The 11,470-nt window shown below is 32.3% G+C and overlaps 1 long non-coding RNA gene across 1 annotated transcript; it reads right to left on the bottom strand.

Annotated features, from left to right (window-relative positions):
- Positions 1–500: 500 nt before the first annotated feature.
- LOC105393780 lies at positions 501–7,388 on the bottom strand. Its single transcript, XR_007267588.1, has 3 exons — positions 7,051–7,388; positions 1,631–2,649; positions 501–1,102 (listed from the first exon to the last, which is right to left on the bottom strand). It is a non-coding gene; the product is annotated as an uncharacterized LOC105393780 (long non-coding RNA).
- Positions 7,389–11,470: the final 4,082 nt, after the last annotated feature.

Below are 11,470 nucleotides of genomic sequence, written 5' to 3'. Positions count from 1 at the left end.
ACGGGACGCGCAAACAATGGCTAGTTTTAATAACCGATTGGACGTGGGACGGAGCTTTGTAAGCTTATTTTTTAATTACCTATTAGGTAAATTAATACAATGTTACAGATTTTCATACAGTTAAAGGCTAAATTTTTTGAAAAGGACGCTAGCTTACCCACAATAATCTGATAGGTCACTGTGGTATCATAAGTTTGGAAAGATCTAGTGAAAAATCTTGACTAGACAGTCATTTTAAAGCACAATTGAAAATGTAATAAATAAACTGCCTTAATGATTATAAAGCTCTGAAATCAATATTAAATTTAGATCCCACAAATGTCAAATTAAAGTGTTTTATTGGTTTTTTTCATCGTATAATATTTTTTTCTGATAAACGTAATTTTTTACAAACTAGGTACTTATCGACTACATCAATAATTTATGTTTGCCGATAAAACAAAGTATTAACGTAATGTTAGCTTGGTACTATAGAAGATGCTGAAAATAAGACACTCAGGAAGTTTGAAGTAAAATACTTTTATAAGGAACACAAACTATTCAAAAAGGAATCTAATAACAAACAGAAGTCTTTTAAAAGTTATCCTTGTTTTTTCTGCCATCTTGAATTGAATGAATCCGCATGAATCCCGTGACCGGCCAGTCAATGCGAATCACAGACAATATAGAAACTAAATGAACTAAAGAACAATTCCTAGCTACATCTAGTAATCCGGCCGGACCTATGATGAAATAAGTAGCTTGATATTAGTAAAGAATAGCATTGGTAAATTTAAACGCTAACAGTCGGCCGTCCTGTTATTGGGAATGTCCCCATTCCCTGTCGGCCATTCGAACGCTAACTAACAAGTTCTAAATTTATGTTAACAAACTGAATGAATTAGCAAAATTAATAAAGTTATTATATCTATGTGGTGATATTAAATGCACTTAGCAATCATAATTAAAACAAAACTCAAAGAGACTATAAGTAATTAGTAAACCATATTCCGGCTGTTCTTATTGATGTACTTAATGCTGGTCTGACGCTGGTCTGCTACGCTGCAACGTTGCTAGGTGAATTTTTGGTCGGCTACACTGTATGTTCATTGTTCCTCAGAATCTGAAATAGGTACACAAATTATATATTAATTAGTTGTTTTTTTTTTTTTTGTTTATTGTTCTACTGCTGGACAGTGGCCTCCTTATTAGTGTTCTACTGCTGGACAATGGCCTCCTTATTGTTGTTCTACTGCTGGACAATGGCCTTCTTATTAGTGTTCTACTGCTGGACAATGGCCTCCTTATTAGTCTTCTACTGCTGGACAATGGCCTCGTAGCAGAATAAATCAAATTAATTCGTACGAGTAGGTAAATTAAATAGTGATTATTTGAATATTGATATGATTTTGTTTCTGATATAATTTTTAAAATTTAAACATAATCTTTATTTATTTTGAGTAACATTAAAGTGAAAGAAAGTATTATTATACTTAATAAGAGTATTATAAGAAATATAGGCTTAGTTTACATATAAAATGTCACTAGTATTGTGGGTACCGCTTGTGCTTCGGCATACCAGTCACAACCCAGTGTGAGTACCGCTTGCACATCGGCATACCAGCCACATATACTCGGACAACATACTTACTCTTTATCAGATAAATAGTATAGTGGGTACCGCTTGTGCTTCGGCATACCATTCACAACCCAGTGTGAGCACCGCTTGCACTTCGGCATACCAGCCACTATATACTAATTATCATTAGGTGAGCACCGCTTGTGCTTCGGCATACCATTCACAACCCTGTGTGAGCACCGCTTGCACTTCGGCATACCATTCACCTTTTATTATAACAATATTAAAGTGTGTGTATTATCATTCAGTGAGTACCGCTTGTGCTTCGGCATACCAATCACATCCTTGTGTGAGCACCGCTTGCACTTCAGCATACCATTCAACTTCATTTATCGGAACAATACTGTTCGGTCATCCATTCTCATAATATATTTATAATTCAGGTATCTTAGTATCAAAATATATTCCAATTCTTCTATTTTATATATAATATTCTTGTATTTTTATATTTAAATCATCATTTATTATAATAACAACAGTGTGTTAAACATTTTGATTTATTAGGACAATACTGTTCAGACAGCCATTCTCATAATATATGTATATAAAATGTAAGTTTCTTTCCATGTTCTCATAATGTATTCAAATTATTATATTTTAATTCTAATATTCTTGTGTCTTCATATTAAATCAACATTTTCTTTGTAATTTTATTAAAGTGTGTTAACCATCTTGATTTAATAGAGCTTTAGACAGCCATTCTCTTAATATTCCAATACATTCTTGTATTATGTGTATAAAATGTAAGTATTTTCTTTCCATATTCTCATAATGTAGGTATTCCAATCCTTTCATTTTATGTCTTATATTCTTGTGTCTCCATATTAAATCGGCCTTTTCTTTGTAATTATATTGAAGTGTTTTAACGATCTTGATTTAATAGATCAATGCTGACCCTCAGCCATTCTCATTATGTAGATTTTTATATGCATATTCTCATTTTATGATTATTCCAATTATATCTTCATATTTAAATCATCGTTTTCTTTATCATCATCATATTCATCATACAATATGTAAATATTCCTATCCTAAAACAAGAACAGGAATTAGAATAGAAAAGTGAGAAATAAATTGCATATTAGTCGCAAGTAATAAGTTACATCCACAGCTTAATAATGAACCTAGTTAAGTAAGGTATAATATTATATTATGTACTTTTATCATAAATAGTTCTTATTACCTTTATTTATTTACAGGAAAATTAACGAATAATTTATTATAAGAATTTTGAAATAATGATAGCCAATTACAAGTTTTTAATTGCTTGAGACACGGATAGAAGTTAAGTGTTACAGTTGCCACGAATTAATTATGAATTATTCATATATAAATTAGTTGATGTAATGGCATTCCTATTATATTGTAACATGATTATATTATAATTAGTTAAAGTTTTGTGGAATTTTATATTAATTATTTTAAATTGACCGTATCTTAAGTATTAAGTTTTCTATCAAATGAATATAATATAATTAGAGTTAGTATGCATATGAGTTGCAAAATCAAGAGTATAAATATTTGAGAGTATCATTACATAACATGACAATATTTGTGCATATTACATGGTGCATGGTAATAATTAGCATGCCATGATAAGAATTTACAATCAAGCATTCAGCAAGTAAGTAAACACATATAAGTAGGTAAAAACACCTCCTGTGGGTTGACTGGTAGAAAATGCTTGTAGCATTAAGTCCACCCTTTGTACACTTATTTTTATATTTGTGCAATAAAGGATTAAATAAAATAAAAATATGTAGAGGTAAATACAAGTAGGTGCTTATAGCTACCTTTAATTAACAGCCTTTTCAGTGTCGGCATAATTAAAACTAGAAAATACTTAGATACCAATGGTACCTCAAGATACAGACCAAGCTTAGTTTGGTGACCGCTATCGCTACTGTATACTTAATTTTTTTTTTAATATGTGCAAAATATTGGTTAAATATCCTATCTCATTATAAATTTCATCGATGTCAGCATATTCAAAGAAAGTACAGTGCATTAATTTAACCTACTATTTTTATTTGTAGATAAGTACAATAAAGACTCTTAAAAACATTTCTTTATAAGTACTTCGTTTTTTTTTTTTTTTTATTGTTTCCGTCATTGCCTTCAGATTGATCTAGAGTATTTCATTCACCTTGTTATGAATAGTGGAGGACTGTTAGGTTAATTGTATTTGAAAGTAGGTTTCATCAAATCATTTCTACGTTTTTATGTAAAGGGTGTTTATTTTTTAATTTTGTTTTATTGAATTTTTATCTTTATATATGATAGGCCCAATGGAATGAAATTTGTATGTAGGTACTATGTCAACCTCGCCATATTATGAGGACGTGGGCTTATTACGAGTTTGAATATAGAATATTTGATTATATATAGGATAATGTCACTTTGTTTGACTTCTCCTTTTGTAAATAAAGCCAGCAAAGTAAGATCATGTATAATTAATTCTGAACCTCTACGTCAGCAAGCCAGCGGCGTCACAAATAAAATATATATTTGAAATGTAGGAAATAAAATAGATTTGAAATATTTTGTTTTAATTACTGCTCTCTGTGCATGTCCAAATAGTATGAGATGGGTTCTTGGCAGTTCCTACAGGGATATTTAAAGTAACTGATGTGATGACTGACTGTGCAAAAGCTTTACAGTCTATTTATAAAGTCCAGAACTGAAATTGATCCGAACTAATTGTAAAATACCGTATTAAATTGATCTATTACCTTCATCTAAGCACCAATCCGTTAAACGATATAGTCAATTGCTATTTTATTTCCTAATATAATTAACTGTAACTGTAAGTATTCAACAGGCAATGACATAAAGTCTCCACAAATTCGCACTCTTTACTTCCATGACTATAGTTAGACTGTATATGTGGTCAGTAGTCGTGTTCCTTATTGAAATAAATTAATAAATAAATAAACAAATAGTACCTATGGTATAGTTTTTAATTATATCTGTGTTGTTGACGTTATGTGATTCACACCAAGGTGATTATCAACTCGAGAGACTTATATAGCTTCCACTATGTTTTTGTTTTTTTTATGACGCTTCCTTATGTCTGGTAAGTAAAGTTGGTTTTCCTTTTAGTCGTCAAAAATGTATGGGATTTCAACTGTCCAAAAACCAATAATATAATGGACAGAGCATAATTGATATTTTCACACTGTAGTTTGAGTTTTAAAGTTCACAAAATGTAAGCATTTTTAGATTGAAATCAATGTGAGGCTGAGCATTGTTATGTATGGAAACTGGTCAATAGTTAGTTTTATTTATATTTAGTATTAACAAGTCATGGAAAACCAATAAAGAAGAGAGAGAATATTCCAGGTTCCGCAATTTGTTTGTTGTTAGACATTTGTAAGATAGTATCATGATAATGCATGGGATATAATCCCGTTTAAGTTTATCTAATAAAGATGAAGGCTTTTGCTAAGTCTAGGAATACAAATATTGTTTTCTAAAATTGCTTATAATCATAATATAAATTATTATCATTGCAACTATGTTGGTGTTACATTAGTTTTAATTCTAAGTAAATACATATAATTTCCATTATCATAGTCTCCTATACGATATAACGACTTTTCCTTAAAACTCAACAAAGCAGTAGGTACTTAAAAATACAAAATATAACACTTCATAAACATTAAAGTTGTAATATACCTATGGTAATTTATATTTATTTAGCAGATCATGAATAAAGTATTCAAAACTTAGGGACCTAGTGGTATTTACTAACAGAATAATAACATGTATTTATACTTAATGTTTTTAAACTACGGAAATAATGTTATCAGATTTAAAAGTTGTCTGAGACGTCCAGCCTTCTTAAAGGTGTTGGAAAAGACCCATATTGAAACTAATACGGATAATAATATGTCATAAAATGGGTGATTGCATGTACATTCACTCTCACTCAGCACAAAAGGTAAACAATCTTTGTGTGTCCTTTTTAATAAAAATACAATTAAACAAATTAACTACAGCCAAAATACTTACTTTTCCATCTTTATACATATATGAAGTTGCGGTTTTTGTAAAACAAATGTTTGTTTGTCAAAGTCTCCCAGACTCTTAACAGATTAATAAGGTAGTTCACAATATATTAATAACGTAAGTTTTCCGTCGTAAAAACAGCATTGATGAAGAAATAACATATTGTGTATGAGACCAAAATTTGTTTTAATGAAATTCCCAATTAGGTACTGTGGAGGTCCACAGTTTAAGTTATGATTTGTTTCGAAAGGAATTATATGAGTTACTAGTAGGAAAATGCTCATTATTATACATAAATATTTGACTGATGATACACTATGACATTATAAAATTAATAATGTTATTCAACATTGATATTTATTAATTGAGGCATTATTGTACTTGTATTAACACAATTCGTTAAGTCATTATTTATTGTACCTAATGTTTAAATTATGGAAATAGCATGTGTGCATGATTTGTACTCTCAGATCTCAATATTCTGCTGAACACCTGTTATTCATACATTACCTATGTTCACAAATAAAGAATTGAATAAATGGTTTAATTACAAAATCAATCATTCTATGCATTTCATGTGTATTTATGTTTCATTTCATAAATTTGTTTTGAAATTAATTCAAATAAAAAGACACTCCAAGGCCGCTCAAGATCCGCGCCAAGCAAGAAAAAATACATTATACGTCTTGGATTTTGCAGATATTACTAATAGTATTAATTAATACTTCTGATTTGACCTGCCTGTTGCGATGTGAATATCTATGAATTACACAGAATGGACTGTTTGATCCTTTTGGACATTGTTTATATCCTGACTTGTTTAAAATACAGGTAGGTACTTACTATCCACAATAATATTCGGAAGCAAGAAAGTTAGTAATGTAATGCTAAACCTTTACAATAATAAATGAATGTAACGTTAAAATGCAATACAGCTGTTACAGGTCATGATTAAATAGGTACTAAATGGTAATTTAATGTTCTCGACTAATCTCTGTATTTGACTTTCATATAGATAACTTATATTATTAGGACATCTTTATCTTTCCTGTTAAAAGTTTTTCCTAAAGAAAGAAGTTCAACAAAATTTTACAGTTTGTGAGCCAGGTTGAACCGCCTGGGTGGTATGATAACTAATAGGTATATTGGAGTATTGTTTATCTATTGTCTCAATGGTGAGGCATTCAATGTATAGTTTTAATTCATATGTTGTATTTTTTTTTATAATTGATTCGAAAATAAGAAAACAAAATGACAGAAAATAATGTAAGCATGCGGGTATAATGAAATGATATATCTGAAAAGATTTTAAATAGATGATGCATGCACCTTCACTGAGGCACCAATAAAAGCATACACACACACAAAACATTTTCGTCAACAGATAGCATACAGAAGAAAAATCAAACACTCTTACGTACGTGTACAACTCCAGCTGATGGAATAGAGAGAAAACTTCGCCACAGATTATGGATTTTGCATTTGTATCACTTTCTGAGTCTTTTCTTAGCCATGAAAACTCATTTTCCCAAAGTTGTGTGTACTTCTGTGTCCTTTTTTTCTTCGTCAAAACTTTTCGATTTTTAGATGGGGTACTTGCGTTATTATTATCAGTACAGGATGCTTGATCGGCGTTATCAATGTTCATCAATCACGTTATAACGAATGGATAAAAGTATTCCAAACAAACAAAACCAAAGTCACAAACAAAACAAACCTCAAAAACTTCTCAAAATAACTTGTCACATGTGACATTTGACGTTTGTAATGACATTAGTGGCTGCGTTCAAGATCGTCCAAAGTAAATAGTCGACTTCTTTTGGTTTTGATTATGTGTTTTTGCGTAATATTATATGACTAGTAAAAATGTGTAAAAAAAAGGCTATTTTAGCGTACTCTATTAGTGTTATAGATTATAGATCACGCTTAAATGATATAGAGTACAATACTCTAAAGTAGGGTTGGCATTCCATGGTGGATATTACATCGCGGTATTAAGATTTTTTTTCTGTAGGATATTACATCGTCAGTTCATGCTAAAAATTCAGTTATTACTTGATCAATTAAATCAAAGAGAAATAAACTTTATGATTATTAATTATTGACTTGCTACAGTTGCTACTGCTAATTCACAATAATGGGAGGAATTGCGAATTCTCCATTTTGCATTTAGGCCTAATACGCACGCGATATTTCAAATAAAGTAAAGTAAAGTACTTTGCATTCACTGTTGCTGTTTGCAAGACAACAGTATTAATACAAATCTACCTTATAAAGCTGTGTTTTGCACTTTTCGATAATGAAATTAATCACAATGATAAAATTTTCGCCAAATATAGCGTGATGATCGCGTTTTTACCTTTTATAACCTTATTTGGACTTTACGTGATATTAATTTCTTAAGATAGTGGTTAATAATACGTAAATTTCTTTTCAGTAATCATAGAAACTGCATATTGTTATATCCATAACAATTTTCATAACTAAGCACAGAAATAAATTCACTTACCGGTGGGCGTAGACTTACTCATCTCAATTCTGAAATGTTAGCTTGGTACTATAGAAGATGCTGAAAATAAGACACTCAGGAAGTTTGAAGTAAAATACTTTTATAAGGAACACAAACTATTCAAAAAGGAATCTAATAACAAACAGAAGTCTTTTAAAAGTTATCCTTGTTTTTTCTGCCATCTTGAATTGAATGAATCCGCATGAATCCCGTGACCGGCCAGTCAATGCGAATCACAGACAATATAGAAACTAAATGAACTAAAGAACAACTCCTAGCTACATCTAGTAATCCGGCCGGACCTATGATGAAATAAGTAGCTTGATATTAGTAAAGAATAGCATTGGTAAATTTAAACGCTAACAGTAATTACGCAACAAATTTGTTTTTTTTTTAGTTTTGACAATGCCTAATTCGAGTTAATTTTCTTCCCAACTATCACCAACAAGCGACCTTTCCCTAGTTAACACGGGCACGCCATGTAGGTACCCACTAGTAACTGAGCCGGCACTAGTTCTACACCTGATATTAATTTCCCCGCGGAGGTATAAATTGTGAACGCGACGCGACGCGCCCGGCGCCGGCGATCACTGCGGACGTGCACGTACGAACACACTCGCTACTTACACTACTTACTATTGTGTAACTTTCACCAAACTTTGAAGGAAAAAAAATCGTAGCGATGACAAACTTTTTAAGGTTATTGCAGCTCCAAAATTAGAATTTGTGCCTTCAGAATCAACATAGTTGTGTTAAACTTATAATATATACATAAGTTAGGTATACTTACGTATAATTATGTAAGTTTGTCATTGTTAATAGCGGAATAAAAATTATACTGTGAGTTGCAAAAGTACTAAGTATTATTAGAAATAAACAATTCAGAATGACCAGCAAGTCCAAAATGGTTCGTTTATTGTGTGGAAATTAATTTGATTACTTAGATACTTTTTAGGTGAAATGTGCATTAATTACTGCAAAATAAATTTTTGAAATCATTAGAAGTACCTATGTATGTGAAGTAGTATGGTATCTAACCGCACATTTATCTGTAATATAAAAAATATTAAAATAAATATATCTCAAAATAAGCAACATAAATACTGAAGACTCGTAGTTCGTAGCTCCATGGCGGTCGCGCGGGGCACAATAAAACAGTCGTTGTTATTTGAGGCGATTTTTTTAACGTTACGTGTGTAATTTTCCTTGTTGATTGTCCCCGCGGTTTTGCGACAAAAGAAACACTCCGGAGGGTCACTCTACACTGACGAAAAACTAACGAACGAGAGCCGTCTTGTAATCGGCACATCTAATGGTTTAATACAACGAGATAGAGTCGGGGCTCGAGAGCAGCGCTCTGAAACCTCGTATGGCGTCATATAGAGTGACCCCCCTGACGGGAAAATGGCCTTACACTCAGATGTACTCTCGTACATCTCCCAGAATATTAAACCAGCATCGTGAATCGCGACTTTTTGCATAAAATAACGCTTGTGGGAACACTTCTGCGGCTGGTTTCCTTTAAGACTTTCGTACATAAATACATATTAAAATACCGTCAAATAGGTATTATTGTTATTAGTGTTTCTCTTTGAATGACTAAATATTATGTTTAATATTATGGTAGATGGTGGGCATACTTAATTCACCAATAAAGGAGTCAAAAATAAACGTACTTATAATGATAGTCATGGTTTCAACGTCTTATTATTTTCGTTAGAGAAGCAGGCATGTTACTTGGTCCAACCTGTATGACCTAGCTGTGTTTTCAAGTTTAAATTAGGTCTAAAAATAAACTGCATTTTTGTAAGAAGACGAGACGTTCATCTTATGACGGCCATTGCTTTAAATTGCAGGTTAAAAGTATAAAAACTGAAGATGCAAAGATAAATATTTACCGGCTGGATATCATATTTAACCATTCGGAACCAAACGTGATAAATAAGGAAAAAAATACAACAAAAAAACGTACCCCAATATTTCCATACAGAACTTATAGCCGAAAAATTCATACGCACGTTCCTTGCCGCCGCCAACTCTTTCTTCAAACGGAAACATTCAAGCATATAGTATCTGTGTAGTAAAATGACCCTCACTGTCTTCGCCTTCTATATAAATAGTGTACAGAGCTGAGGTGAAGAGGTGCGGCCTTCGTGAGCTACAGTGGGTGCACGGTACTACGTGCAATTTTTGCCGAATTCACCCAGTATGCGTAAATAAGTTTGTAATATTATCATTGTTTCGCGTCAGATCCGCTCCGTCTCGCGGGAGCTGAGCCCTCATTTGAATACTCTGTGTGTATTTCGCGAGTTTTTCCTCTTGAATTATCTCACAATCAATGTGAATTAGAGAAGCCGTGTGTGGAGATAAGATTATTGCGAGCTCTTGTGCTGATTGTTCGCGGCGGAGGCGAGCTTTGATGTTTTTCATACTCTCGCTTGTTACGGTCTTATTTATTTTGTATCCCAGACCGACAATGAGAGCTTATATACGTAAAAAGTGCGAAGTTGTATACATATACCTATGAAATCTAAAATAAGTAAATATTATTAATTTCGGTATGTAGAGTTTTGATCTGTGTGTTACTCAGACCAAAATTACGGCTATTTTTAAGGTCACTAGTTTGTAAAACACACTTAAAAGCAGAATTTTCGTCAGAATGCGGTACGTCTAATGCACGCTACTTTAAATGCCTCCCCGACAATGGCTATTGCTGGGGAATGCCTGAAAGCTTGCGGCTGGAGCGCCTCGTAATGTCATATTTTATCGCACATTAAAACATAACAACGCACTATTCTTCCACGCTCCCAGCCTCGTCACTACATTTATTGGCCACTTTACTTACCATGAGAGAATGTACATTGTAGAACGCTATTTTGATCTATTTGCCAGCTTTGAAAATGGTTCTCTCTACTACTTATATAATATCTGTATAAAACATAATTAATATAGCAACACTCAACTTCCTCTTCCCTCCAATATCTTCAAGTACCACTAACGTGTGTGATTTGTAAATAAATTCATAAAACAAGTTTAAATCTATTATTCATTCAAAGTAAAGTAGTTACAGTGACTTTTACAATATCCATACATCATCAGTCATCCTTTGATTTGAAATGGGAAAATTAGTTTTTTAGGCCCATAAACATGTTTACATTCCCTTCAGCCCTCGGACGAGTCTCGGCAAAGGCTTCAGAGGAGCGGCGAGTTCCTTAACTACACACACTACGTCTGTTTGCGTCCGACTTCGTATAGAAAACGAGAATTCAAGGAACCAATCTGTTGCAGTTAGGTCTTCATATACCTAACTAACTATGAAATGAACAGCTGAT

Source organism: Plutella xylostella, chromosome 22 (genome assembly GCF_932276165.1).
Source record: "Plutella xylostella chromosome 22, ilPluXylo3.1, whole genome shotgun sequence".
NCBI lineage: Eukaryota > Metazoa > Arthropoda > Insecta > Lepidoptera > Plutellidae > Plutella > Plutella xylostella.
The sequence above is the reverse complement of the archived record's forward strand: the minus strand, read 5'-3'. Positions and strand labels throughout refer to the sequence as shown.